The sequence below is a fragment of the Thrips palmi genome, unplaced genomic scaffold (assembly GCF_012932325.1).
Source record: "Thrips palmi isolate BJ-2018 unplaced genomic scaffold, TpBJ-2018v1 HiC_scaffold_8, whole genome shotgun sequence".
Lineage (NCBI taxonomy): Eukaryota > Metazoa > Arthropoda > Insecta > Thysanoptera > Thripidae > Thrips > Thrips palmi.
Window position 1 is genome coordinate 4061526 of NW_023144635.1, and position 27136 is coordinate 4088661.

A 27136-nucleotide genomic window follows, 5' to 3' on the forward strand; every position below is an offset into this window, starting at 1 on the left:
GCCTCGCTGGCTGCACCGCGAGAGGGAGGGGTCGTAAATCAGGGCACAACACCACAGTCAGTCAGTCACACGCCAAGGCATCGCCAAGGCTGCACAGACTGACTGCGGACCGGGGTCGCTCTGTCTCTCTCGCGCCGCGACGGAGCGGCCCGGCGGCCCGTCAGCGCGAGAGAAACAGCCGCTGTCGGGAATCAGTTCGCTGGCCGCGGCCGGGGCCCTTGAACCGCCCCGCGCCGCGCAGAGCGGGATTTTCGCGCGCTAGCCCCGCCGTGCCGTGCCGTGCCGTGCCGTGTCGCGTCCCCTGGCGGGCCGCCCCGCCCCGCCCGGAACCCTCCCCATGCCGTGAGACCGCGAGGCAGAGAAAGAGAGAAAGAGAGAGAGGCGCTGAGACAAAGGCAGATTCCCTTCGCCATTCCAGGAGCGAGCGAGGCGGCCGAGGCCGAGGGGTGCCTCGCCTCCCCTTTCTTCGGCCTTCGCCACCGTGGTGCGTGGATCCGCCCGTACCTGGGGACTCCGAACGGTGCTCTGCCTCTCTCGCACCCCGGCGGTGCGCCCCGCGAGAGTGAGAGAGAACGCGCCGTCCGGAGTGGCCTGGCGTGTTGTTCTTTTCCCCATTTCATTACGCGCGGCAACAATAGGGGAGAAGGAGCGGCTTTGTCTTAGCCACTGTGAGAGTTGTTTCCAATGAGGACTGGGGCTGGTCGCCCTGGTCGCCCCGGCCGCCCCGGGACGGAGGCGTCGCCGCGCGGTCCCGCGTGTGACACTCCCGCGGCGTCCGCGGCCATGAGGGTCATGATCGTGAGCGGGGAAGGCGGCGGCCTCAGGGTGCGAACGGCCGCCGCCCTTGGCCGCCGCTCGTCCTGGAGGGCATCAGGCAGGTCAGGGGGCGCGGCGAGGGGCGGGCTCGCCGTCGTGCCCATCCGGGCGGAACAAGTTAGCGAAACAGTGATGGTCCAGAGTCCAGGCCGCGTCGCCTTGGCGTCGCCAGCGCGGGCCTCCCTTCGGCTAATCCAAAACCTGAGGTGCCGCGCAACCCCGCTGCCTGCCTGGCCGTGGCCTGGCCCTGGCCTGGCCCTGCACCCTCCCTCGCTGCTTCCTGGTGCCGATTCACCCTCTGCAACGGGACGGCGACGTCGAGGAGGCCGAGGGGAGGGGAGGGGAGTCTTAAGATCCATCGGGGGCACCGGGCCACGGCGGGCGGGGCGGGCTGCGGTGCAGGGGTGCGGCGCGTTGCGCGGGACGACGCGGTCCTCGACCCGGGAACCCTCTACTCCCCCTCGACGTGTTGCAAACCGAGGCCGTCTTGTGTCGCCGCCCGGCAACGGCGAGGCGGGAACCGGGGGCGGTCCCGGCAGGCCCAGCAGGCCCGGCGGGGCTGCAGGGCGTTGAGGGGTGTGTGAACCAACCAGCTGGCGGCGGGCTGGGCGCGAAAAGTATAGCCTCACCGGGCCTCGCGGTCAGCCCCGCAGAAGACCGGTGGAGGCGGCCAAAATGCCGGACGTAGTTTGAGCTCCAGAGTCGCTATAATGGTACTCGAACCGAACGTGACCCTACCAATGGATATTGCTCTCCGAACGAGAAATCCATTGGTGGGGTCACACGTTCGGTTCGAGTCCTGTTTGGCGACTCTGGAGCTCAAAACGCGCCTGGCCCACCGTGCGTTGGTGCCGGAGTCCAGCTTGGCGGTGCCGCTTCGAAATTGAGCCAATCAGAGACACGACCGCGGCCCGTTGACGAGTTGGCCTCCTAAACCCGCAAGTGTCGTGGCGTTTACGGACGGACTGCCCGCGGCCCGCGCCCTCGGGGCCGTGGCGGTGCCGTGGCGGCGCTGTCGCCGCGCTGTCACGCCGTGCTGGAGCCGAACCGGGACGGCGACGGCGACGGCGAGACGGCCGGGACGTAATGGACGTGCCGCGGCCCTGCGGGTCGTCATTCATCAGGTTCCAATCACGGCCTCGTAAGTCACACCGCGGGCCGCATCGCGCGCATCGCACGCATCGCGGCACGGCGTCCGCCAGGCCTCGCCAATTACTAAAACGAACAGGCCGGCCTGATACTCGATCCGAGTGTGTTCAGTTTGTAGGAGCCCTGTCGGATTCGGAAACGAATGGCCGGCGGCGCGGGACAAATGTGCTGGAACTGGAACTGAGGAACCATTTTCGGCCAGCCCTCGCCGCCTCCGGGGCTTCCACCTCGGCTTCCACGGCCCCGGGGGGCGTCCGCAAACCCCGATAAGGCGGGCCCGCTCCGCTGTCTCCCTCGCACCCCGCACGCAACGCCCCATGAGGGCGAGAGGGACGGCGGCGTCAGCCTGCGTCGAGGCCCTTTGCCCCAGGACGACGCGAGTGTCTTGTTGTTCCGGACACACGTTGCAATATGCAACGGCGAAGGTGATCGATAGCCGTCGCACCGCCTCCGGCAAAGCCCTCTCGGCCCGGACGTCGGCGCAACCACTCCGCAACCACTCCGGAGCCGTTTTGGGGAAGTTGGCGGCCCCGGGCCTCAGCCTCCAGCCTCAGAGGGCGGCACTGTCGTGCTCACCCACAAAATATTGGTGTTTCTGGACTTTCTTGTTTGCTGAGACCCGTGAAAGTATTTAACGCGGTTGCCTTGCCCGCCTGCTACTGCTCACACACTCACACATACACACACACACTCACGCACACACAAGCCGAGGAACGTTAAACACGATGTGGCATGCGGTGCGACAGAGAAAGAGAGAGAGGCACCGCGCGAGGGGGCCGTCGGGGCGGGGCCGGGCGTTGGTCAGACGAAGACAGACAGCGTCCCACTGATTGTTAGGTAAAAACCGGTCGAGGCAAAGGTGACGGAGGCGGAGGGGGCGGGCAGGGGGCGGGCGGGGGGCGGGCGGGGGGCGGGCGGGGGGCGGGCGGGGGGCGGGGGAGGCAACGCCCTGCCCGCCGGAGCCTGAGGAGGAGGCCTCGCGGGGCCGAGCGGCCGAGCCGCCGCGGGAGCGAGAGCGAGAGAGGCAGAGATGGCCGCGGAGGGGGAGGGCGGAGGGCGGTCCCGCGGAGTGCCTCCACGGCTGGAGGTGGCGGGGCGGGCGCGGGGGGCGACGCGGGGGGCGGCGCGGGAGCGGGAAGGCGGCGGGGAGAGCGAATGGCACGGCAGCTCGACGCCGCGCCGCCGCGCCGCGCCGCGAGTGAGGCCTGCCTGCTGCCTGGCTGCTGGCTGCCGCTCAGCTGAGAGGGTTCGGGCTGCGGCCGCTCGTGGCGCTAGCGTTGCGTCGCACCGGCCGGGCGCTGCGCCGCTCTGCGCCGCGCTGAGGCTCCCCTGGCTCGAGGAGGGGGACCGGCTCTCAGTTTGTGACAACAGCCGCCGGGGACAGTACGGCCGTGTAGCGCGCTGCGTGTCGCCCGCCTTCGTCCTCACGGCCCGCTTGTTCGCGAGCCTCGCGAGTCGAGACGAGACCCCAGTGTGAGGCAGCATCCTTGGAGGAGCCTGCCTTGTCTTCGACGCCGCAGCCACAAGCTTCGACAGTGACTGTCGCCTCTCAGTGCTCGAAAAAAAAGTGTGTGTGAAAGTGAATGACCAACACCGTCGGGTGTCAGTGGTGTTTAGTGCTCGACAACAGTTGCCGTGCCAAGGCAAGGGATTATACCGCTGTGACGTGCTTCCCCCGGTGCTGTCGACTTGTTGACATCGCTTGTTGACTATGCGTGCCGCCGCCGGGTGCAAGCGCCAGGACTAAACGCAACCGTCGCCGGATTTGTGGCCGTGGAAGGTGAGTGTCGGTGTTGTCACCCGCGTGTTGTGACAGTGACGGCGTGCTTGACGGGCCGGCCGGTCGAGCCGCCCAGCCTTGCCCAGCCTCCGCCCGGCGCGGACTTCCGGACTTGGCGTTCGCCGCGCTGCCGCCGCGACGCGTCGTAAAAGTGCGCGTTGCCAGTGGCGTGCCGGCGGCGTGCGGCGTCTTCGCCGAGAAGGAAACACCGCCGCTATCTAGCCCGGTTGGATGACTAGCCGGGGAATGCCGCTAGCTTATCTGGGCCGTCTGCCGGGCGCGCCGCGTCGTCGCGGTGCTGCTGCATGCTGCTGGCGCTGACGGGGGCGTTCGGCGGGGGCGTCGCCTCACGTCGCCTTGTCGCGCAGGAAGCTGCACTCTGATTCCGACAGTCGTTACTGTCTCCCTCGCACCGTTACGGAACGCCCCACGAGTGCAAGGAAGACAGAGCGACGCGCGGAATCAGTGTGCTGGTTCTCCTGCCGCCGGCCGGCGCCCTCGGAAGTGGTGTCGGCGCGAGGCGCTGGGCGCGCGGAGTCTCGCGGACGACCCTCCGCTCCGCGCGCCGCCACGCCACGCCGCGGGGGCGGGCTGGGAGGCCGGCGGGCGCTACAGGTGGTCGATAGAGTGCGTAGCGCGTAGCGCTTCGCCGTGCGTAGCCACCCTCCTGGCCACCCTAGCACAACCAACCCTCGCTACGCCCCAAGGTCGGCGCCCGGCCAGGGCTGGCAGCCAGGCGCGCGGGGTGGCTTTGCTTTATTAGCCGCCGCTGGAATGCCCGCGCTTTGCCTGTTATTTGGACGTGTTCTGGAACACAGTGGAATGGCGGCGGCGCCGTTATTGCTTTGGCGAGGGCCCCGGGTTCAACTACCGGCGGCCGTGTCGCAGTTTTTCTTTCGCCTTTTCGCCAAGCTTTCCTGCCGCGCTGTGCGGTGCGTGGCGGCGCTCGGACGACGTGAGCCCCTCTCGGCGTTTCGGCCGTGCGGCCCGTCGGGCCGTCGGCGCGGCGACCGGGTTTACCTTTTTGATGGGCAGCCCGATCCGTGCCCTCCTCTTGTAAGAATGAAAATGACGCCTATAAATCTTTTCATTGACTTAGGGCGTCATGGTAATCGGGGGGCGGCTGCGTCCGCGCAGTCCGCGCTGCGTCCAGTGCGCGTCCCGCTCCGCTTCGGACGCGCTGCTCGCGGCGTTTCCGCCGTCGTCCTCGTCAGTGTCGCCGTCATCGGCCCGCGAACCTCGCGTCGGCAAGAGTACAGTGCCGTGGACGCGGCGCCGGCGCGAACTCGCGCGGCCCGACTCTTTGTTTTTTGTAAAAATGTGGACCAGGTGCCTGTGGCTGGTTCGGGCGGATATGAGGGGGTAGCAATTATGTCGTTTATGCTGCGATTACGGCGAGTCCCTCGAGTCCAGTCGGCCGGCCGGACGACCCGGGGCGACTGGGCCGAGATATATCGACAGGCGAGGCCTAGGGGGCCTCGGCCACGGCGGCCATGCGACTGCATGCCGCGGCCCTGGAGGTGGTGGAGGTGGTGGGGGAGGGAACCGCAAATTAAATACAAAGTGCACCCAATAAATCGTGCAAGTGTCGGTATGGTTTGGACCGGGTCGGTGCGCTACGGTTCGGTGCGTGCGTGTGTGAGTGTGTGCGTGTGTGTCTGTGAGCGTCCAAGGCGCCGCGGCGCTCGGTGCGTCTGCCGGCTGCTCCGCCTCTCGCACCCCTGCACAGTGAGTGCGACAGAGACAGGACGACGGCGGTGTTCGGAATCCTTCTGCTGGACTGGAATGCCTCTCTGAGTGAGCGCGGCGGGCCGACGCCGGGGCGGGGCGATGTCAGTGTGGTTGCCTCTTCGCACAGTGTGCGCGCTGCGGCGCTGCGGCGCTGCGGCGCTGTCACGTGGTGGACATCTGCGTCCCTGCTGTCTTCCCGGCAGTTCCACACAGTGGAGCGGACCCGCGGCCGGCGGGCCCGGCAGGGGCCCAGGGCCCTACCGGCAGGTCGATCGAAGCACGCCTGGCTGCCTGCCTGACCGGCTGCCTAGCGAGGTGGCGCGCTCTGTCGGCCGGCGCGGCAGTGCGGGCTAGGCTGGTGGCTGCGGGGCCTAAAGGCGATGGGACGCGGCGCCGCCCCGAACGCCCGCCGAGCCGCACATCCCCTTGAAGCTGCACGCGCCGGCCGGCCGCCGCGCCACCCCGCCGTCCAACAGCCCCACCGCCCCACCGCCCCACTCGGATCCGGCGCTGCTGAGAGCCCTTCCCTGCGGCCTTCCCTCGGCCGGGAAAGGAAGTTGGCTGCGAATTTGGCTGCCGGCGCCACGCTTTTCTCGCTGGAATGCCTTTGTGTGCGGGCGGGGCGGCGGGGCTGCGGAGCCATTTGCCGGCCATCTGGGTGCCTCGCTGCGCTCCCCGCCCCGCCCCGCCCCGCCCCGCCAGCACGATGCTATCGCACCCGTGTTTTTCGCACCTTATTGCCGGGGTGCCGCTCTGCTGCGCTCCGCTGCTCTTGGCGCCCGGGGCGGCTTGCCTGCCCCGTCGCTCTGTCTCTCTCACTCTCATGCTGCGCCCCGTACAGGTGCGAGAGGGACAGAGCGACGACTCTCGGAACGAGTGTGCTGGCCGGCCGCGGTGATCGGTAGTGTTCACGGCCTCCTTGACAGCGCCGCACTGGTCCGCGGCTTCGCCGGCTTCGCCGGCTTCGCTCAATTTGCCGCTAATTGCGTCTCGCAGTGTTCCTGCATGCACTCTGGCCGGCCGGCCGGCCGGCGGTATGCGGCGGGCGGTGCGCGGCTCGCCACGGCCCGGCACGGCCCCGCAGAGATTAATGGAGGATGAATTATCGCGGCGGCGCCTCGCTGTGCGTTGCGGTGCGTCGCGGTGCTCGGCCGCAGGAAGAAGAAATGCGGTCCTTTATTTTGCTGGCAGCTCCCGCGTTGCACGCCCCCGCGCCGCCACGCCTTGGCACGCCCCGCCACGCCCCGCCACGCCCCGCCACGCCCTGGCGGCCGCCGCTCGGGTCCTCGGTCCACCCACCCACGCGCGGCTGGCAACCGCGGCGCGCTGTGCGTCGTCGTGGTGGCTGCAGCTGCAGGCTGGCGGCGGGTACAGTAGGCCGGGCAGCGCCCCCTCTGGGTCCTCTAGGCCCTCTCGGTGGCGGTGGGCGCGAGGCGCGCGATGTCGACGTCGGTGACGCTGGCGGACAGTTGGCGGCGCTGAGTGCGTGCCGCGGCTCTCCGCGGCGTGTCTTCGCGGCACCCACAATCATTCACTGTGTGTGTGTGTGTGCGTGTGTGCGCGCGTTTCGATTTTTCATTCTCTCGCCGTTGGTCCGCCCCCGCTTACACGGCGCGTCGCGTCGCGGGGAAAACAATATACCGTGGCCGCGTCATGGAAAGTGGAAATGGAGGGAGGGGGGGGGGATTGCACGGCCGGCGCCTAAGAGATTTTGATGGATCAAGATTATTTACGCTCGTATTTTAGCAGCGGAGGCGGCTCGGCCCGGTGTTTACTACGCCCGCCTTGTTTATGTGTGCCGCGCTTTCTGAGGAGGCCGGTGAGGGCGGACGGACGGACAGACAGACGGGCCGGCCGGGCCGGGATGGCTCGTCACCTGTTTAAGCCTTCATCATTCCCTGCAGTGGCGATGCATCACCCTGTCCCACCTCCACCCGCAGTTTATCGCTGTATCTCAAGTCGAGTGACAGTGTGTACGCGCCGCGAGAGTGTGCACGAGTGAGTGTGTGTGTGTGTATTCGCGCGGTGTCGTCACGTTTTATTCCTAGCGCCCCCTGGAAAGGCCGCCACACCGTGCCGTGCCGTGGGGGTAGGTTCGACGCTCGGGTCTTTGTTCGTGGTCGTCGCGTTGCCTGTTGTGGCCCGCTCGTCGCGGACTGGTTCCCGTCAGTGCGAGATACTCTCGACTGCCAATTGCTCGCCACTGGCTAAAATTGTGCGCAGGCCCTTTCTGCGAAGCGGAGCAAGCTGAGCGTCTCGTGGAGCCCCCACGGCGGGTCGGCCGGCCTCGGCTGGGCCAGGCAGCACCGCCCGGGGTGGCGCGGCCGAGTGCGGCGGTTGTGTGGCACTCGTTCTGGCAGAGGCTTATCCACTACTGGCGATCTTTGGCTCTAAACGTCGCTAAAGTGACCCCCCGTCCCCGTCGCGGACGTCTCGGTGCGCGCTGCGGTGGTGGACGCGGACGTCGCGTCTCGTCGCATCCGCGGGCCGCCGCGCCGTTGGGGGTCGCCGCACAGCGCGGCCGATCCCGAAAAACGCGGACATAAACGACTTTTTCAATTTTGAGCTACAATTGTTTCTATAGTGGGATTCGAAACTAGGATGATTCTTGCGTCTAAAAACAGTTTACTCATATTTTTGCACACCCGAGAACGTCTTCTGTAGCCCTTCAAAGATACGTGTTTTGGCGCCAACGAAAGGGGCAACATAACCTATACATGTTTTCAAAGCTTTTATCAAGTTCCTTGAGCCACCGAAGCAGGCCGCGCAAATGCCCCAGGTACAGCTCGATCCCTCGTCTTTCACGAGCAATAAGGAACTTTACCAATATTTGCAAAATAAGTATTCTAAATTAACTTTTTCCTGGGAGCCCGCGCGGCTTCAAATTCATATAGTTTCGATTGAGATATAAAATGATTCCCGGGGATTCCCGTCGTTTGGCGCACATCAAATTAAAGCTTGATACTTCCTTGATCGATTCCAACAAAGATTGGGCCCAGCACGCCCCAGCCGCAGCTGTGCTGAGCAAGTATGTTCCTTGATTTCTGCACTTGTCGCCATATTTCCACCTTAGTGGACGGGTCGGTATCGATACAACAATCACAGCAGGGACAGTCAAATTGAGTCTCCTCAAGTTTGGAAGGTCGGTGAATCCGTCCGTGACCGCATTTTTGACAAAACAGGGGCGGAACCAGGAACAAAAAGGGGGGTAAATTTTGAAATTTGACCAAATTGTTTAAAATTTTGTATTGGGGAGTTTTAAGGGTATCTAAATCCATTTTTGGCAATTTTGTTGACCTATCAAGTAAAATGGAACTTTCCCCCCTTTTAACTCCCTGATCCGCCCCTGCTATAGCAAAATTAAGTTTTGAAATGGATTAAGAGACCCTAAAAACCCTCGGGTGCAAAATTTCAGTCTGTTTGAAATACTTTTAAAATTTACCCCCTTTCATATTTCTGGTTCCGCCCCTGCTGTATCAAAATTGAGGTAAGAAATAGAAACAGAGACCCCGCAAACGTATCTGAGCGAAAACTCGTCGGCCTACGTTTGCTAGGAACAGTTTTTTTGAAATATGTCCGTCTTTTTCGAGATCGGCCGCACTGTGCGCCGGCGCGCTGCAGGGTGCACGTCGTGCACGTCGCCGTCGACCACGTCAAGGCCAGGTGCGACGATTCTTCGTGGCGGCAGTTGAAGGTTTGAGCCGTGTTGTTGTGGCCGCCGCCGCCACCGTCGTCTTGGCGTGAGAACCCCCGAGGCGCCGGCCAGCCCCGCCCGTCGGCCACCCCTCCGCGGCTCGCCTCGCCGCCCTAACGGCTGCCGTTTTGTCGCCGGGCCGCTAGCCGTGCCCGCCCTGCCCGCCCTGCCCGCCCTGCCGGCCGCAACAAATTGATGGAGCCGGCGATAACGGATCTCGGCTGCCGGGCGAGGCGAACGAGGCCCCTTGAATGGACGGACGGGCGCGCTGCTGGCGGGGCCGGCGGGGCGGATTGGGGGCGGTGGGCGTGAGCAGGGCCTTCTCGGCCTCGGCCAGCACGCGCCCCTTCGGCCCCGTGTGGGGGCGAGGCGGGCGTGGCGATGGCCGTGATAAATGAGAGCACTGCGATGGCTATCGCTGCGCTGTCGCTGGACGGAGTGGACGGTGCACTGCCCCTTGCTAACGAGGCCCACCTCAAATCACTGGTTTTCGGACAAAGGGGTGTAAGTCCTCAAATGAAAATTTGTGGGTATGTAATGAAAACCTTCCTGCATCTGAACCATTAAGAGTTGCAGGAAAAGACGTATACATTTTAGTATGAATTTTCATGTCTTATCCGCCTGATTGTGTCATGATTGAGTTGTCACAACGGTTTCGGAAATGTATGGACTTACGCGGTTTTGATCATGATGTTTGTGCTGACAAAAGGGCACATGTCCACCGTTTTCTGAGAAAAACAGCACAAGTCCACGTAAGTCCATACGTTTTCTGACAGAACAGCATAAGTCCACCTATTTTCTGACGAAACAGTGCAAGTCCATAGATTTCCTGGACTTACGCGGTTTTGTCAGAAAACAGGTGGACTTATGCTGTTTGGTGCAATGACAAAGATACACATTCAAGGCCTGCAATCAGTAAGGTTTTGCTCACAATCAAAAGTAGCGCGTCAGGCAAATGGATTCTATAGAACCAGAATCCTTGTAGGCTGCACTATCCTTTTGGAATGTATTCCCCATTTCTGTCAAAACAGCACAAGTCCATCGGTTTTCTGACAAAACCGCGTAAGTCCATAGATTCCCTGGACTTACGCGGTTTTGTCAGAAAACCGATGGACTTGTGCTGTTTGTCAGAAAACGTATGGACTTACGTGGACTTGTGCTGTTTTGTCAGAAAACGGTGGACTTGTGCCCTTTTGTCAGAAATTGGTGGACTTACGTCCTTTGGGACAGTGCGGTATCTCCGCAAGCAGCAGTCATATTGACGATCTGACACACCAGGTTGTGCGGTTTTGAGTGATATATCCGAAAATACACTTCACTCAATTTTTCGATTTTATGGACTTACACCCCTTTGTCCGAAAACCAGTGAAATGAACCCGTTGCCATGGCCACGGGAAATGAGAAAGTGGGGGTTACAGTGTAGTGCGCGTATCCTCCCCGAGATCGTCCCCGCGATTGGCGCGACGACGGCGGCCTTCCCCAGCGGCCCGGCGAGGGCTGCCGAGGGCGGCCAGGAAAGCCGTGCTCCAAGCGGCTCCTGGCTGCTGCCCCTGCTGCCGCTGGACTCGGCTGGAATCCACACTCACACTCTCGCGCTCTCTCACACTTGCACACACGCCGCCAAAGGTGTGAGAATCAATCTGTATGTTAATCCGGTATCGGTAGGTAGGCGGGCAGGGGCCGGCCGGGCCAGCCTTTGCTGCCTTGCCTGGGGTTTAAACACTCGAAACATTCTGGTTCCGCCCTGAGCAAGGAGCCCTGGTCCGCTGGTCCGCGCCGGTCCCTGGTCGCGCCGTGTAGCGGCGTTTGTGTTTGTGTCACCTGTTTGTGTGTCCTCCCCCTACCGCCCCACTCCTCTTGATCGGCCCCTCGAGTCTTCTCTCTTCGCTCCTTTTTCTAAGCCGCTTCTCCAGCCGCGTCGTCGTCGTCCTCCACCCCCCTTGCCCGGCTCACATTGCCTTTTATCGCATTTCATTATCATTATTTTCTTATAAAACTCGTGTATATCTCTATAGGTGCCCGTATTTTGTTTTTGGTTTATGTTTTTCAGTGACACTTTTATACGCGTCCTTTCCTTCTTTTTGTCGGGGGCTCGGCCGGCCCGGCCGGCCCGGTGGGACTTGTCCAGCCACTCGCGCGCAGCATCCCAGATAGCCCATCTCTCTCCTCTCTCTCTCCTCCTCCTCCTCCTCTGGTCGGCGTCGTCGGCGGCGTCGTGATTGTTTTGGAGCGGGAGGAGGTAAAAAAAAAAAGGTTAAAAAAGTGGAACTGGTCCTGTAGGGTCGTCGTGTCGTCTTGGCGCGGGTGGGACGAGGCGGGGACGGTCCGGCGAGGTGCCGGGGCCCCCGTGGCCTCGCCGAAGGCCCCCGAAGGCCCCTGAGGCCCCCGAGGGCCCGGAGCACCTGTTGGCTGAGCAAATAGAGGCGAAAGGGATTTGAAGGGCGGCGGGGCGCGGCGGGGCTGGAGGCGCTTCTCGTGGTCTGATAGGGGATCGCGAGCCGGCGGCGGCGCCCCGTCTCCCCTCCCCTCCCCCCTCGGAGCTTGGTCGCCAAGGCAACCGGGGGGACGCGGCGGAGGTCGTGGTGGTGGTGTTGCTACAACCGCAAGCTACGCCACGCCTCGCACCTGCCGCGAGCGCGCGCGGACGGGCGAGTGTGTGTGTGTGCGTGAGGTTGCTGTGGTTGGTTATTGATTCCTTATTCTCCCCTCGTCTGGTTGCGAGAGTGGAGCGGCCAGAAGCTCGGCCTGGACGTTCCGCGTGCTGGCCGCGCTGGTCGAGCTGGCCGGGGGTTGGCGATGAACGACGAACCCTCCACTGGCAAATCTACGGCGGCTCAGGCCGGCCAACATGGTTCGGTGCTTCTGCCGCGGCGACGTGGCCGACGTGGCCGACGTGGCGGTAGGCCGGGAGGTGGTTCGGGCGGTAGCGACGAGCGGCGGTGCCGTGGCGGTGCGTCCGTGTGTGCGCGCGGGCGGTGCGGTGACCTTCGGGGCGGAGGGGTGTCGGTGTGGGTGGGGGACGTGGACGCCGGGCACGCCGTGCCGATGGGACGGGTAGACGGGTACCCGGCCGGGTTGTGTTCCCACAGGCCGGCCACAGGCCGGCCACAGGCTGGCCGAGGCTGGCCAGAGGCACACCGGTTGGGTCCCCTTCCTGCCTGTTCGGAATGCCTGGCGTTATCGAGGAGAGCATTAGGCGGCCGATGGCGTGGCGCGGCGTAGTGCCGCCCGGCTGGACCAGTGTGTGCGTGTGTGAGTGTGTGTCTGAGAGCCCCGTGAGGAGGCGGCGGGGGCTCCGCCATGCTACGCTACGGTGACCAAATTACGGGCCTGGCAGCGTCGCTTTCGACCAGCAGCCAACAGGTAGAAGGCTTGCGGCTTGCGTGCGGGGGCGGCACGGCAGTGCAGTGGCCGGTGTTGCTAGGCGCGTCGCCGCCCCGACCGCCCTTGAACCAGGGGCGGGGCCCCCACCGTGCCCTTCCCCCCGGCGCCCTGGTCGCTAGTGTTGGAAGCGCTTAGCCCCTTGGCTCTGGTTTATTAGGCGCGCCCTTTGATGTGGCGCTAGCGAAGCCTGGACCTGCGCGCGCGGATTGTACGTGCTTGTCTGTGTGTGTGCGCGCCTGTCTCTGTGTGTGCGCGTTGCTACAGTGCGAGGGGCGGGGCGGCACGCGGACACGTATTGATGACCTGGTGGGTTGCTTGTGGGCCTTTCGCGCGGCGCGGCGCGTGGTGGAGCTTGACGCACTTCTCCGGCTGCTGGCGGATGCTTCGGTGGGCCGCGGTGCGGCGCGGTGCCTCTAGAGCTCGGGGCCTTCCACGTGCTGCGCGCGGAGCGTGGCGTGGCCTGGCGCTGCGTGGCGCGGAGCGTTGGAGTGGTGCTTTGCTGCGCTGCGCGTCCCCCAGCCCCGCAGCCCCGCAGCCCCGCCCCTGGCCCGGAGACTTTGCCATGCCGAGGATCACGGCGTGGAGGGAGGGGAGGGGGAGCCGCCCGTTAGGCCGCGCACGTGCTGCGGTGCAAGCCCCAGGCGCCACGCCACGCTACGCGACGCTACGCTACGCCCCCAGCGCGCGCCGCCTGATGGGGAGTCGCTGATGGAGGCTGGGATGGTGATGAGGAGAAGAGCCTTGAGCTCGGTCTTCTTGGTGCAGCGCAAACATCGTGACGACCGCGTAATGGGTGCGGCAAGGCGGCAAGGCGGCCAGGGGGACCGCCCTATCCGGGGCCGCCCGCCGCCTCCCCCGACTCCAAGGTCACGCCAAGCCGCGGGCCCTTAGGGGTGGGCCGGGTGGGCTTGGGGGTGGGCTGGGGTGGGCAGGCGCACGCGCCGCGCTCCCCCACCTCCCCGGCGGGGCCTCCGCTTGGAGCTCCGCTTCCCCCTTCCGCCGCGCCGCCATGTGCGGCCATCTCCGGGACGCCCATTAGCAGATAACTCGTTTTGTGGAGCGAGTCAAGCTGGGCAGCGCGATGATGGTCACTCCGCCGGGATTTGCTTGTTGGCGAGTAGGTCCGCGCAGGCAGGATTGAGCCGTGGCGCTGCTCGCGCGGCCCCGTGTCCCCAGGCCGCGCCCCGCGGGCCCCGCGCCGGCCGGCCGGCCCGTGTTGCCTAGCTACCGGGCGTTGCTCCTGGGGCGCCGGTCGGGGGTAGCGGAGCCCAGCGGAGCCCAGCGGAGCGCGCTCAGCAGCCTGGCGGGCGCCGGGGCGGGCGGTGGCGGCGGGGGCAGGGGCGTGACCTTGGCCGCCAGGCGAACCGCGACTGTGGGGGTGGGGGCGGCGGGGGGCGGCGGGGGCGGCGCTACCCCTCGGCTCGCTTCCGCACCCGCACCCCGCCCCTCCCCTCCCCGCCAGGGCTCCGGACGGGGTCGCTCGTGCCGGCTATCGATCCCCGGAATCGAAACTCGAGTGTCGGGAGGGAGCGAGAGGGCGCGAGCGTCTCTGTCGCCCGCGGCGGCGTCGCCGGGCGTCGCGCACGTGGACGTGGAGTGGATGGCCTTGGCTGCAGCAGCCAATGGGCTCGAATCTGGTGGCTGGAGTGGTGCGGGATTTCCGCCTGTCCTGCCAGAAGCCCTAGCGGTGGCGCGGCGAAAGCGCGTGGCGACAGGCCGCCCCGCCGGCACGCCGCGGCACGCCAAGCGGGCCGGGCGTACGGCGTAGTACGATGCGCCCGTCGTACGCCGGGCCCGGCGCTTCCTTATCCAGTGACCTTGAGACTGGTGGCCGTGGCGGCCTGGCGGGCGACATGCGCTCCGGGAGGGTGGGCCGGGTGGGTCCGCGCCGAAGCTGCCGAGCCGAGGCTCGCTCGGGGTGGCCGGTGGGTGGCTGGTGGCTGCGGCGCTCGGAACCTCGGAACTGCGCATCGGCCGCGGGCCTAACCAGCAGCCTGCCCCAAGCCCCCCGCCAGCGCCGCGCCCCGCCGCGTCTGCTGTTTGCCGACAGAGCGTTACCCCTGCAGCGAGCCCCAGCGCCGCTCTTTCTCTCTGCCGCGGTATCGGCCCGGCGCGATGCTCGCCCTCATGATGGTTATCAGGCCGAGATGCTTGCACTAAGGCGGGCGAAGGCGGGCAAGGCGGGCCTACGTGAGGCGCGGGCGGACGTGCAAGCAGTGTGGTGCCGGCCTGCCGGGTCACAAGTGGCCGCTTCGCCCCGGCCGCCCCGCCCCGGCCGCCACGCCCCGGCCCGGGCAGCCACACGCCTGCCTGCGCGCTGCGCGTGTCTGACCTGAGGTGAGGCGAGATGCGATCGTCGGCGTGCTCGTCGGCATTCCGTCACGCTTGCTGGCGGCGCGGGCCGGCCAAGCGCCCGCCAATTGCTGCCTCTATCGCGGCGGCAGTGTGCTCGCGTGCCGCGGCGCCGCGGCGTGGGAGGGGTGGGGGCACTCGACGCGGGGGTGGCGCGTGGGCGCGGGCTTTCCCCCGTGTTGCTAAGCGCGGCGGCGCGGCCGGGTGGCGGTACACTGTAGGGCGGGCATGACGGCGACGCCTGCACTGCCCTGCATTATTGAGGCGTCTCGCTCCTGCGCGCCGCCGCGACGTGGCACTCTGGCGGCGTCACGTCGGCCGGTCGGAGAGAGATGTGGGTCACGGCGGGAATAGGAATAGGCCGGCCGGCCGGCCGTGGGTTCGAATCCCGGTGCAGGGATTCGATTTCCTTTTTGTCTTTCTCGCGGGTCACTATTTGGCGCCCCGCGCAACAGGTAGGGAGGGACTCGCGGCGCGCTCTTGCAGGCCGTGCACCTGTTGGCCGCGCGTCGAAGGCCAAAGGGTTTTTGTCGGGACTGTCCCTCGCTCGGCCGGCCAGGCCGGGGACTCCAGGCGACAGCGCCCCTCGCTGGTTTTACATATGGCAGCGTTGATTTGTGAAGCCGAGATGCGGCGCGCCAGATAGGGTGGCGTTCGTTGGTGCGTCCTCGGCCCGGCTGCCCGGCTCCAGAGCGCGCCAGCACCGCGCCGAGCGGGTGGGTGGGCGCCCCTGGGGGGCCCCTGGGGAAGGGGGAGGGTGGGGCGGCTGACAGGTCCCACACCACACGCGGCGCGCGGGACGACGCCGGGAAAATATACTCACTTCATTTCACGAAAAAATTGAAGCGCTGATAAAACAAATGCCGTCGCGTCGCCGACGGGGCTCCGGCCAGCGAGCGGCCAGCTCGGCGTGGAGGCCCTGTGGGGCGCCTGCTACGCCTCCCCTTCCCCCGCCTCCTCGTTTACTCGGACCTCGGGGGCCTCGACCACGACCACGCCGACGGCGGCAGCGGCGGCGGCGGCGGCGGCGGCGGAGTGGAGGCATATTACAGATTCTAGTTCGCTGCTTCGCTGCCGGGAGAGTGGAGATCAGGTTGATTGATAAGGCGGAGGGGCCATCCGTCACCGGCGGGCGCGTCGGGCGAGGGACGTGTCCCTGCTCACCCACACACCCACACGCCGTGGGCGCAGGCAGGCGGGCGGGGAGACAGCCCAAGCGCAGCGCAGGCACTCACACCAATTCACCGGCCGGTGCTAACTGGCCAAGGCAAACAGATCGCGAGTCTGCATTCCAGCCACCGTGCGCTGCGCGCCGTGCGGCCGGCGGGCTGATTCTCGACGCGGCTCTCGCACTCGAGGCGCGTTCCGCAGCGGTGCGAGGGAGACGCTTGCGGCCCCGCAGCTTGGTTTATAGCGGTGGCGGTGCGGGTGGCGCGGAACCAATAACTAACGCACACAGTTTTCTCATCTCGTCTCGTGTGATAGTGTATGTGTGTGTGTGAGTGTGTGTCGGCCCGCAATGCGCACTGCGCGGCACTGCGGCGCGGAGTGGCCTGGGGCGCCCGGAGGGTAGGCAGCCCCGCCGCGCTGGCGTGTCGTCGTGTTGCCTACCCTCGCGTCTGCAGGCGCTCCGCCCGGCTCCAGTGCCGGGACTTGAACCCGCGCCGCCGCTGTGGCTGTTCCGTGTGGCGCTGCCGGGCGTCCTTCGTGTCGCGGGGAAGGACGCCCGGGATCGATTTTGGCGGGGCGGGGTGGGGCGGGGCGGGGCGAGGTGGGACGGAGCCACTTAGCGCCGCGGCCCGGCCGGTGATTAAGGTGTTAATTAGTGAATCGGCCGGTAATGAGCAGGTAACCGGGAGGGTGCGCGACGAGGTGCGCGACGAGGTGCACGACGCCGTGTTCGGCCGCTCGACACACTGGCCAGCACTGTCTCTCTCGCACCCCTACGACAGAGTGTGAGACGGAGCTCTCCAAGGCAGGAGGCGCGCTCTGCGTGGCCGGGGCGCGTAACTCATTTTGGCGGGAATGTCTGCGGGGGCGTGCGCGCGGCGGTCGTGCGGAGGGTGGCGGGCTGGGCGCGCACGCCGTGGCACGGCGCACGCCACGGGCCGCCGGGTTGGCGGGTTCGTGTTGCACGCGTGGCCTTGGGGCGCGACGGCGGCGAGGTGCTTTTCGGGCCCGGCGCTGCCGCCACTGTGAATTGGCGTCCCCGGCCTGACCGGGCCACAGGTTGCGATGCCGTCGCGTTTCCAAAGTTTCGAAACGCCCCGTCGACTTTGATAGCGGGCCCTGTGCGCGCCGGGTCCGGCCGGCCGGCCGGACAGGACGGGGTGACGGCGGTCCGGCCCGCCCAAAAACTAAAGGAGCACGGATTGGGTCAAATTACCCGGGGATTTAGTGGGGGCCGTGGGGCCGAGGGCAGTGGCCGGCGGGGCGGGGCGGGGCGGGGCGGGGCGGCTCATGCGTGAGACTTATGCGGCGCTCGCACGCTCGCCCGACGCGCCCCGTTCGCTCTGTTGGCGCTTATCTGTCGCGGGCAGCCGATGGTCGAGACAGATAGGCCGTTGTTGGGGTACATTTTGCGAGCGGGGACGGCCGAGGGACGGCCGAGGGACGGCCGGCGACAAGGTAAGATTTCTCTAGTGCTGGCTGGCCGGCCGCGCTGCCACGCGAATGCAAATCCAGGCAATCTCCACCCTGCCATCTGGGCGACGGCGTGATAATTATTTTACCTCACCGAATGTGCTGCGCGCCGAGACTCGGGTGGCCCTGTCTCCGCCGATGCGGCGGCCGCGATGGTGGCCTTCGTCGCCACCGCCGCGACGCGGACGCCTGCACAGTGGGCCAGAAGACAGGCGTCGGCGGCCAAAACTCGACACGAGTAGCTTCAGAGTCGCTGAACGGGACTCTAACTGAGCGTGTGACCCCACCAATGGATTCCTCGTTCGGAGAGGAATCCATTGGAGGGGTCACACGTTCTTTTCGAGTCCCATTTAGCGACGTTGGAGCTCAAAACGTGTCTAGAATTTTTGGCCGCCGCCACCGGTCTTCTGGCCCTCTGCGGCTCGCCTGGCCGGCCCGGCACTCGCGCAACCGGCAGCAGCTCTCTGGGTTCCCTAAAGCAGCCAGTGAAAGAAACGGGCGCTCGAAGCTCAAACAAGAGTGCTAGGTGCGAAAGCCCTCGCCTTGCCTCGCGGCCTGCGCCTCGGCCTGGGCCGCCCGGAAAAGTGATTGGTGGTGGAGAAAGGCTTCGTCCCGTGTGCCGAGTGGCGCGCTGTGTAACTCTGAAAAAACTTAAAATGGATTCGGGAAAAAAAGGGAGCAGCAGTGAACGTGTTGGGCAGTCGGCCGGGCCGCCTCGGGACTTGCATCGCCACCTCGTCGATTGGCCATTCATTATCCCCGCCTGGGTGGTGCTTCTCTGCTGCCCCTCGCAACGCCGTGCCCCTCAATGCTATTCTCACTGTTCGCGCCGAGCCAAATGCGACCCTCGCACAGGCCGCGGTGTGCACACTGCTCAACACGCCGCGGGCGTGGTATTGGCGCGTCGTTTGGTCGCTCTGTCTCTCTCGCTCCTGCGCGGAATGGAGTGCGACAGAGACGATGCGTTGCATTGGCTCCAGGCGGGAGGCTCGGCGGGGGCGGAGACGAGTGGACGGGGCAGACGGACGTTTCCCGAGCAACGTTTCCTCTTTTAGCGAGTAGGTGTGAGTAGTTGCTATCGCCGTCGCGATTGAGGGGGGGGAGTTGAACGGTCCTCGTGTCAATCACTGGCCGGCGGCGGCGTGGCACTGCTAGAGTGGCGGGGCGGGGCTCGGCTTGCGGCGCATGGTCTAGACAGGTGCCGGTCCGGTCGTCTCGTGATCCGTGAGATGTAAACCGCCTTGACGCGCGCAGGTTCGGCGGCGGCCCGTCGCCCGATGTGTGTGTGTGTGTGTGTGCGTATGTAAATGTGTGTGTGGGGCCAATTAGTGTGCGTGTGCCCGCGCGGCTGACGGGCAGCCCGGGCGGTGCAAGGTGCAGGCATTCGGCAAATGTTGTGATTGTTCGGTACTGGTGTTGACCGCGCCGACCTGTTCCCGTGTCCTGCGGACGGAGTCGTTTTCGTCGCTGTCTCTCTCGCGCCTGCGCGGGACGCCCCTGAGTGCGAGGGAGACGGAGCGACGAAGCAGTGCAGCATCCGCGGCGCGGCGCGGCAAAGGCTGCAGCGGCCCGGCCGGCCGGCTCGGCTCCGACTCCGACTTGGCCATCGGAATTCAGCGAGGAGCGTCTCGGCGAGCTGCTCGTCCACCGCCGGGCCGCCGGGACGCCCCCTCCTCCCGCGGGACCCCCTGACCACGCCGCACCGCGCCGCACCGCGCGCCGCACCGCCAAAACAAAATAAAGACTCTAGAAGCTGATGCAGTTCGCCTTCATTCCAGCAGCAGCAGTCTGGTGCTGCCGCGGCGGGTGGAGGCGTGGAGGAGGGGGAGTGCCACGCACTTGCTGCTCACCGGAGCTGCTGGCTGTGAACGCCCCGCCCCGCCCCGCCCCGCCCCGCCCCGCCCCGCCCCGCCCCGCCTCGCCTCGCCCCGCCCCGCCCCGCCGTTTAGCGAGAAAAGCAATCAAGCCGCACGCGATGCATGCTCGTCGGCTTGTCGCGGAAAGCGCTGCTCGCAACGGAAGGGACGGCGACGGTCGGCGGGCCTCGAATCTGGGATTGAAAATGCGGTCGCAGCCCGAGTTTGGTCGGGGGCGTGGGGGAGGGGGGGGGGGGGCGAGGGCTGCGTCGCTGCGTCGCGAGGAATGCCGGACCCATTTCGTATTTCACAGAAAAGACTGCATCGCTGCAGCCCGCTGGCGGCGCTGGCGGTGCTGGCCCGGACCGGCTGCGCTCTAAAAAGCGGCCCTAAATGACGGTGGCGCGGCGGCACGGCGAGGCATTGTGGCGGTGCGGCGGGGCAGCGGCCCGATTAAAAGTGGCTTCGCGGAACGTAGTAAGTCATTTCGGCATGTCGGGCACACGGTGGGCGCGGCGCGGCGCCTGGGACCTGGGAGCGGCTCGGTGGGGGCCGTGCCGTGCCGTGCCACGCCGTGCCCCGCGGCGTGGCGGCCCGCTCGCCGACAATGGCGCACCCACTACCAGTGCAGCGCCGCCGCCACGCTCGGGTAGGCCCGGGCACGGCAGCACGGCGGGCTCGCGGTACCGCCCGCCCTGCCCGGCCAATCCCCGCGCGAAGGCGTCTGGCGCCGCGACGCCCGGCCGACGCCGCGGTCTCATTGGCTGCCGGACGACGGCGACCTTGTGGCGGCTCGGGCGGCTGCCCCGGGCGCCGCTCTCTCCCCTCTCTCGCTCTCGAGGCGCCGCTGATAACGCGGCCCACCTCCGCGAGAGAGGGAAACGCCTCGCTGCTCCACCGCGAGACTAACTCGTTTTCTTTGTTGCAGGCGTCCGCAGGCCCACTGGCAGCCCTGCACCAGCCTCCCCCATCCTGGCCGCACTGGCCGCCCCCCGGCCCCGGCTCTGCTCACATGGGTGTCCGCTACGAGGTGAGTGTCTTTGCCGGCGAGCCACGCGCGAGGCTAGACTCGCCAATCTTTGAGCCCCTCCCTCGCGCTTTCGTATGCGGGGTCGTGGGAACTGTGACAACATATTTTGCCAGCAGAATGGAATGCAAACAGGCCTTGACCTCGGCCGCCCCGCCCCGCGGCCGGGAGGCGGAGGGAAAACACTGCTCTAAGGGCTCGTCAATTTTTGAGTAGCTGGCGCGCGCGGTCGCTGGGCCGGCTGTCGTGAGCACGGCAGGCTTTTGATGTTTGAATGTTTTACGGTGGATCGGTGACGCCACGCCCGTGCGGGCGGTGCGTGGCCTTGGGGCTTATCGCTGTCCTCCCACCCCGCGTGTCCATCACGCGCCGCCAAGAGGCCGCTTTTCTGTTGAAATTCGTCGTTCCGCGAGCCTCTCTTTCCCGCGCAGCTTTGATTCAGTTGGCGCGGTTGGATCGGACGAGGCGGTCTGAAGCGGCCGCTCTGTCGCGCCGATCCCTCGCTGGAGAAGGGAGTGAGTGAGACGTCGAGACGTCGGGCTGTCTGTGTGGGATTTTCGGATGAGGAGGGGGAGAGGGGTCCGCGCGCCGAAGCCATAAATCTGGCTGTGCGTCCGCTCCTGTCGCGTCTCGAGTCTAGGACGTCTAGGATTTGGAGAGAGGCGCGCCGCGCTGGACGGCCGCGGTGCGCGTGCGTGCGGTGCCGGCGTAGCCCCGGCGTAGCCCGCCCGCTAATTACGGCAAGCGACGGCCCCGCCCCGCCCCGCCCCGCCCCGCCCCGCCCCAGCGCCGCGCGGGGAGATTGGAACCCCCTGAGATCGACGCTGCTCGCGGCCCGCGGCCCCCGCCGCTTGCCGACGAAAATAAAGAAAATGAATTTGAAATAATGAAAGGGCAGTGGCGGTGGGTGGCGGGGTGCTCCGGGAGGTCTCGCTGGGGGTTGACGGCGTGCTCGAGCCTCGAGCGACACGCAAGGGGGCGCACGGCCGGCCGGCCTGATAAGCCCGCGAGTGGGCGTCGAGTCTGTCACGCCTGTCGCCCCTGTCGCCCTTCCACCTGTATGCATCTCACTTTTTATAAAAGCGACTTTGCCACTTTGTTTGTGGCCTGCGGCGAGCCGCCCCGCGCACCTCTTTCTCTCTCTCTCTCTCTCTCTCTCCCTCCCCCTCCCCCTCCACCTCCCTCCCTCTCTTTCTCTCCGTGCTCTGGGCGCGGAATTAGTTGGAAATGGACGAAAATGCTGCGGTGCTGCGGTGGCGGCGGCCTTCTGTCCGCCGCTGCGCGCTCCGCGGCGACAGGTTGGTGCAGGTGGTGGAGGTGGTAGTGGTTTGCTGGAGGCCGCCCGGGTTTTGTCGACCTAATAGTGGCACCCTGCCATGAGGCGTGTACGCGTGGCTGCGCGGGGCGCGGCGGGGCGGGGCGGCGGGGGCCCAACATTGCGTGCTCGCACCCATTAGCCGGTATGAAAACTGGTATCGTTCGTCGCGCAAACATCTCTCGTGCTCAGCCAGACATTTGTTCTCCCCCGTCGCGGCGCGCTGCAAGTGTGTGCGTGCGTGCGAGTGTGTGGGTAGTAGGTGAGGCGTGGATTCAATTTGAGTGGCGCGGGCAGGGCAGGCAGGGCCGGCAGGGCCGAGTCGGGCCTGACCTGTCCCTACCGGATGGCCTTATAGGCGGCTTCTGGTCGTCGCCCCGTCCCGTCCGGCCGGCCGTCTCGCCGTCCGAGGCTGCATGGTGCGGGCCGTGCGGGCCCCACCCAGCGCCCGCGGCGAGCTGGTTCCTCCCCCCTCCCCCTCCGCGCGCCGCCCCCGCCAAGGCCCCCGCCGCCGTGGCCGCGGTGCACCTGCAGGGAATCGCTGCTGCAAAAACGCCTCAACGTTTTCATTTAGTTTTTATTTGGGCCGCGCGGCGCGGAACGGCGCGGAATGTGCGTCGTCGGGGCCGTCTTGTTGTTGGCGGCGCGGCGCGAGGTTCGCGTCGACGCGACGGTCCCTCGCCCCGCGCCGCGCCGCCCGCGCTAAGTACACGGCCCTGATTACCGCGAAATCGGCGGTTATTAACGTGTGGGCTTTGTGGCGGGGCGGGGTCGGGCGAGGCCTCCGCGATGGCTATCGCCGCCCCGGCGCGCCCCGGCGCGCCCCGGTCCCAACAGGTGTCTGGGCGGGTCGAATGCGGGTCGGCGGGCGAGGCGAAGCGATCGGTGATACATATCGGCCGGCGGCGAGGGCGGGGCGCGCGGCGCGTCGTGCGCTACCGTTGACCACGTTGACGCAGCGCGAGCCGCGCCGCCGGAGACACGAGGCCGCCGCGGGGCCGCGCCTGGGCCCCGCAAAGGGCCGTGCGCACGCGCTCTGGCAGTGTGTGTAAAACGACGCTCGTTTTCGCTCGGCATTTAATTGCTCTTTGGCTAGTGCGCCGCCCCGTCCCGCCCTAATTTGCGTCCCATAATGAGGAGCGACGTAGGCATTGTGCAACGAGCGCGGCGTGCCCGGCCGCGCCGTGTCGGCGCCGTGCCCCCGAGCGGCCTGCTTGGCGGCCTGCTGGACCTCCAGCGCGCCTCGCCGCCCGCACGACTTTACCCTTGTAAATCTGATTAGCGGCGGCTGTGCCGGCGGCGCCGCCTCGCAGTGTCTCGCGGCCTGTGCGACTCGTGTGCCCCGCCCCCTCGACGAACAAACAGCGGTGCGACAAGTGGATGGGAAACCAGTGGGATTTCACGAAATCGTGGTGGTTCTGTCTTTCCTTTCTTTTCATTCATGGAGCATGTCTGTCCTTCCGTCTAGTTTGGCTGCTCTGTCCGCTCCACCGCCTCGTCTGTCCGGTCTTGGACGTCCCCTCATCGCGGTGCTCCGCTGCTGGGCCAACAGGTCTGCGTCAGGCAGGGCGACGCAGGGCCACGCGGCGTGGCGGCCACAGCAAGGCGCAGCAAGGCGCGGCGCGTTGTCCAATTTGAGTTGCATGCCGCAGGGCTGCGGCCAAGGGCTGACCTGCTGTAAAGTGGACTAGTTGTGCGTGGTGCGGGGAGGCTGGCGCACGGGGGCGACACGCCCTGCAGTCCCGCGCGCCCTGCACGCCCTGCACCACGCCACTGCAGTAGTCAGGTTGCCAGAATGATAAGGAATTTTCGCAATGGGGGTCGTTACAACGTGCGGAGCCGAGCGAGCCAGCGCCGGCATTGCCCGAGGAAGGGGAGGGAGGGGGTGGCACGCCGTGGCGTGGGGGCGGCGACGGTGTACTGCGCCCTGTGCGAGGCCCTGCGCCTGCACTGCAGTATCACACACACACAGCCAGGCGCGCGCACAAACCCCTTTTTCTGCGTGATGTTTACGGTTATGCCGGCCGACCCCGCAGGGCCCCGCAGGGCTTGCCCGGAGCTTGCCTGGCCGGGTGCAAGCCATTGCTGCTGCGGGTGCGATGCTGGAAAGGGGAAGGGGGGGGGGCTTGGTGCGGGTGGCGGAAAGGCCCCCCCAGACTCGCCGCTCTGCCGCACACTGTATAGTACCCGTCCGTGGTGGATGGTCCTGCCGCGGAAAAGGGCTGCTTGACGGCGTCCTCTGCGTCCGCGGCCGCTTGGATGGACGCCCTCCTCGTCGAGGCCTCCGAGGCCGTCGAGTGCCTCCCCGTTGTAATAGCGCCCGTCCGGCCCTGGGCGCCACGCCCTGCCACCAAGTGCCACGAAGCGCACGACCCTGGCCGCTTATTAAACCGCACGGCCCTGCCCTAGGCCCTCGGCCAGGCCGCCCCAGGCCCTACCTGTACTGCGCCCGGCCGCGCCGCCACCCCGCTGCACCCTTTCACGGGAGATTACATGGGCCGGGCCGTGCTGCAGCTCTGCAGCCGGCGTGTCGCATTTCTTAATTTGGAGAATGTAGTGCCACGTAGTGCTAGGGCCGCCGGGGCGGCGCCGCCACCCCCGCCACCCCCCTTTGTGTGTCGTCTCCCCTGCGGGAGCCATCTACCCCCCCACCCCTCGCCTCCTTCCCCGGATGATGCGGTTTCACGCGCCTGCAGCCAGGCAGCCCGGCAGCCAGCCTGGCAGCCCGGACCCGCATCCCCCCGTACCGCCCTGCAGCCCTGCAGCCCATAAGGCCACAGCTGGGCGCCGTCTCTTTTCTTCTCTCTGCAGAGACGCTCTGCGGCAGCGCGCAGCCTGAGCTGTGTCCGTGGCGTCCCTCCGCGCTTTTGGTTCGCGTCGGCCGAATCTCTGTCGCCGGGGGCAAAGGGTTGCCGCGGCCGCCCTGGTGGTTGGTCCCACTGGCCCGGGGCGGCCGGGCTGGGCTGGCCGGGTGCGCGCGTCCTTGGTTCTAATTAGGGCTCGCAACGCCCTCCTCGAGTTCCGCCCTTCACACACACACACACACGATCACACACACACACGGCCAAAGTCACCCTGTCGTCGAGGTTTCGAATTCCAAAACGCGACACTATCGCCGTGCCGACGCGCTGGGGCGCTGTGGTGGCGGTCCGCGGCCCCCCGTCGCCGTCCTTGATGAAGGCGGTGATGAGCAGGTTGGCCGCCAGCGCTGCCAGCAGCCTTCGGCCAGGCCGGCCGGCCGGCGTGCTCGTCCTTGCGGCACTACTGTACGCCCGGCGGCCCCCTCCCCCTTTCCCTGCATGCCTCGGTCTTCTTCGTCGCTCCGTCCGTGGTCTTGTCATCGATATCTTCTCTCTCCTCTCTCGGTTCCCTCTCGTTTTCCCCGCGTCATCTCCCTTCCCCCGCCTCCCCCGCGACGGCGCGGCCCGGCATGGCGGGACGGCGGCGGCGTTCCTCCGTGTGCGTGCATGCGTGTGTGAGTGAATGTGTGGTGAGCTTGATACTGCTTTTTATGATCTCCGTGCGGTTGGGTTGGAGTAGAGAGGCCCTGCCGGGACGAGCCGAGCGCCGAGCCGGCCGAGCGCAGCCGGGGCGTGCGGGGACGTCGCGGAGGCCCCGCGGGGCGGAGCCGAGCCGGGGCGCGGCGCTGGCTGCCGGCGTGACCGCAGCAGTGTTGCACGACGGCACAGTGTTTGCTGAACGTGCGTGGCCGAGCCGGGGGCCTGCTCGGCCTGCTCGGCGAGGTGCACGCAGTGACCGGCCATCTTTCGGGGGCCTCGGCCGCGCTCGGGTCTGTCGCCTGCTCGGCTCGTCCGCGCTGCGGTGTGGAGTCAGGACTGGTTTCCCTGTCGCCTCCCCCGCCCCGCCCCTCGCAACGTCGCCACCGGGCTGCGGTTGTGAAAGGCTTGATAAGCCAAGTGGCGCGGCCCTGCGGCCTGGACGGCCTGGACCCTGATGAAGTGGCGACTGTCATTAGAGGTCGTCGCTGACCTCCCGCCCCGCCCCGCCCCGGACGCACGACAGATCGCCATCATACGGCCCGCCCGGTGTCCGGAGCCGGTACCCGGGGCTTGGGGCCAGCCCCGCCAGCCCAGAGCTCGGGGCCGGGGGGCTCCGGCTTGCCAATTAGAGACCCGGGCCGAAGACTCCGAAGGGGCACCCAGCGGGGCTCCTGTATGGGAACCAATGGGACCGGGCGGCCGGGGCGGCCGGGCCCCGCGACGACAATACGCCCGGAGCCGCGGCCCCGCGGCCCGCCTGTCTACGTCCAGCTCCTGCTCCCTCCCTTCGAAATCTGTTGCTTAATATTATCGCGCCGGCCGACAGGGACAGGCCTTGGACAGGAATCCGGACCGCCAGAAATGGATTGTCGTTTTTTTCTGCGCCTCTGGGACTGCTGCGAGGCGAGGCGAGGCGCGGCGGGAAGGGAAGGGGCGACGTTAGTTCCTTGCTCGTCTTGCGAACGTGATCCTGTTGACCAAGTCCGTGGATGATGTTCCCAGATTGAGGCCAGTGCCGTGCCACGCCATGGCGGTGGTGTCAAAATGCTACCCCTCCCTTCCTCCCCCGGCCCCGCTCCCCGTCCTTGCCGGGGGTCACTGCGGTGGCACACTGCTGCGCCCTTCCACTCCCCCCCCCCCCCACCCGTTCCTGTTCCGCGTCGGCCTGTGGGAGCAGGGCAAGTGGATCCCCACTGGACTCCGGTGACATTTACAGCATTCCGTAGCAAAATAACCGAGCCGGGAGCTGGAGATGCTGCTGCCCGTCCCCCCCCCCTTCCCCGCTGCCCGCGGCGCCGACGCTGCTGCCTTCTCACGTGTTGGTAATGCGGCGTGAGATATGAGCAGGTCTGCCCCGCCCTCCCCTTCCCGGTGGCCCCCCCGCCCCGCCCCCGCTCCAGGCTTTGCTTTAATGATGATTAGGCATCTCTCCTCCCGCGCTGCGGTGGCGCGACGACCGGCTCGGCTCGTCTGGCCGCGCCGTGGGTGCGCGGTGTCCCCCGCGTCCGCGGCGGCCCGCGGCCACGTCGAGGCGGCCGCGAGGAAGTCCGACGCGCCCCTCGTCCAGCTGCCGCTCGTTGTGTTTCCGAATATCGGCCGGCCTGCTCGGCGCGGCTCGGCGCCTCGGTGCGTTGGCGGCTCGTTAGTGCTGCAGTCTCATTAGGTGGCGTGCCTCGCCGCCGCGCCGCATCGCCGTCGAGACGTCCACGTCCAAGACCGAAATTTTGATTGGCGTCGCGGACGACGTGTTGCAGCAATTAACGGTGTCGTCTTGTCTGTTGCAGTTCGGGCTGCCATGGAGCGGCGCGGATGAGCGGCGAGCCCTGCCCGCCCTGCCGAGCCTGCCGCTGCCCGCGCTGTCGCACGGACTGGCCGCCAGCCCCGCCAGC

General features: G+C 66.8%; 1 long non-coding RNA gene across 1 annotated transcript; it reads left to right on the forward strand.

The window, feature by feature from the left end:
- The first annotated feature begins 3276 nt into the window (after positions 1 to 3276).
- Positions 3277 to 27127, forward strand: LOC117653400. Its single transcript, XR_004588220.1, has 3 exons — positions 3277 to 3745; positions 20334 to 20435; positions 27032 to 27127. It is a non-coding gene; the product is annotated as an uncharacterized LOC117653400 (long non-coding RNA).
- Positions 27128 to 27136: the final 9 nt, after the last annotated feature.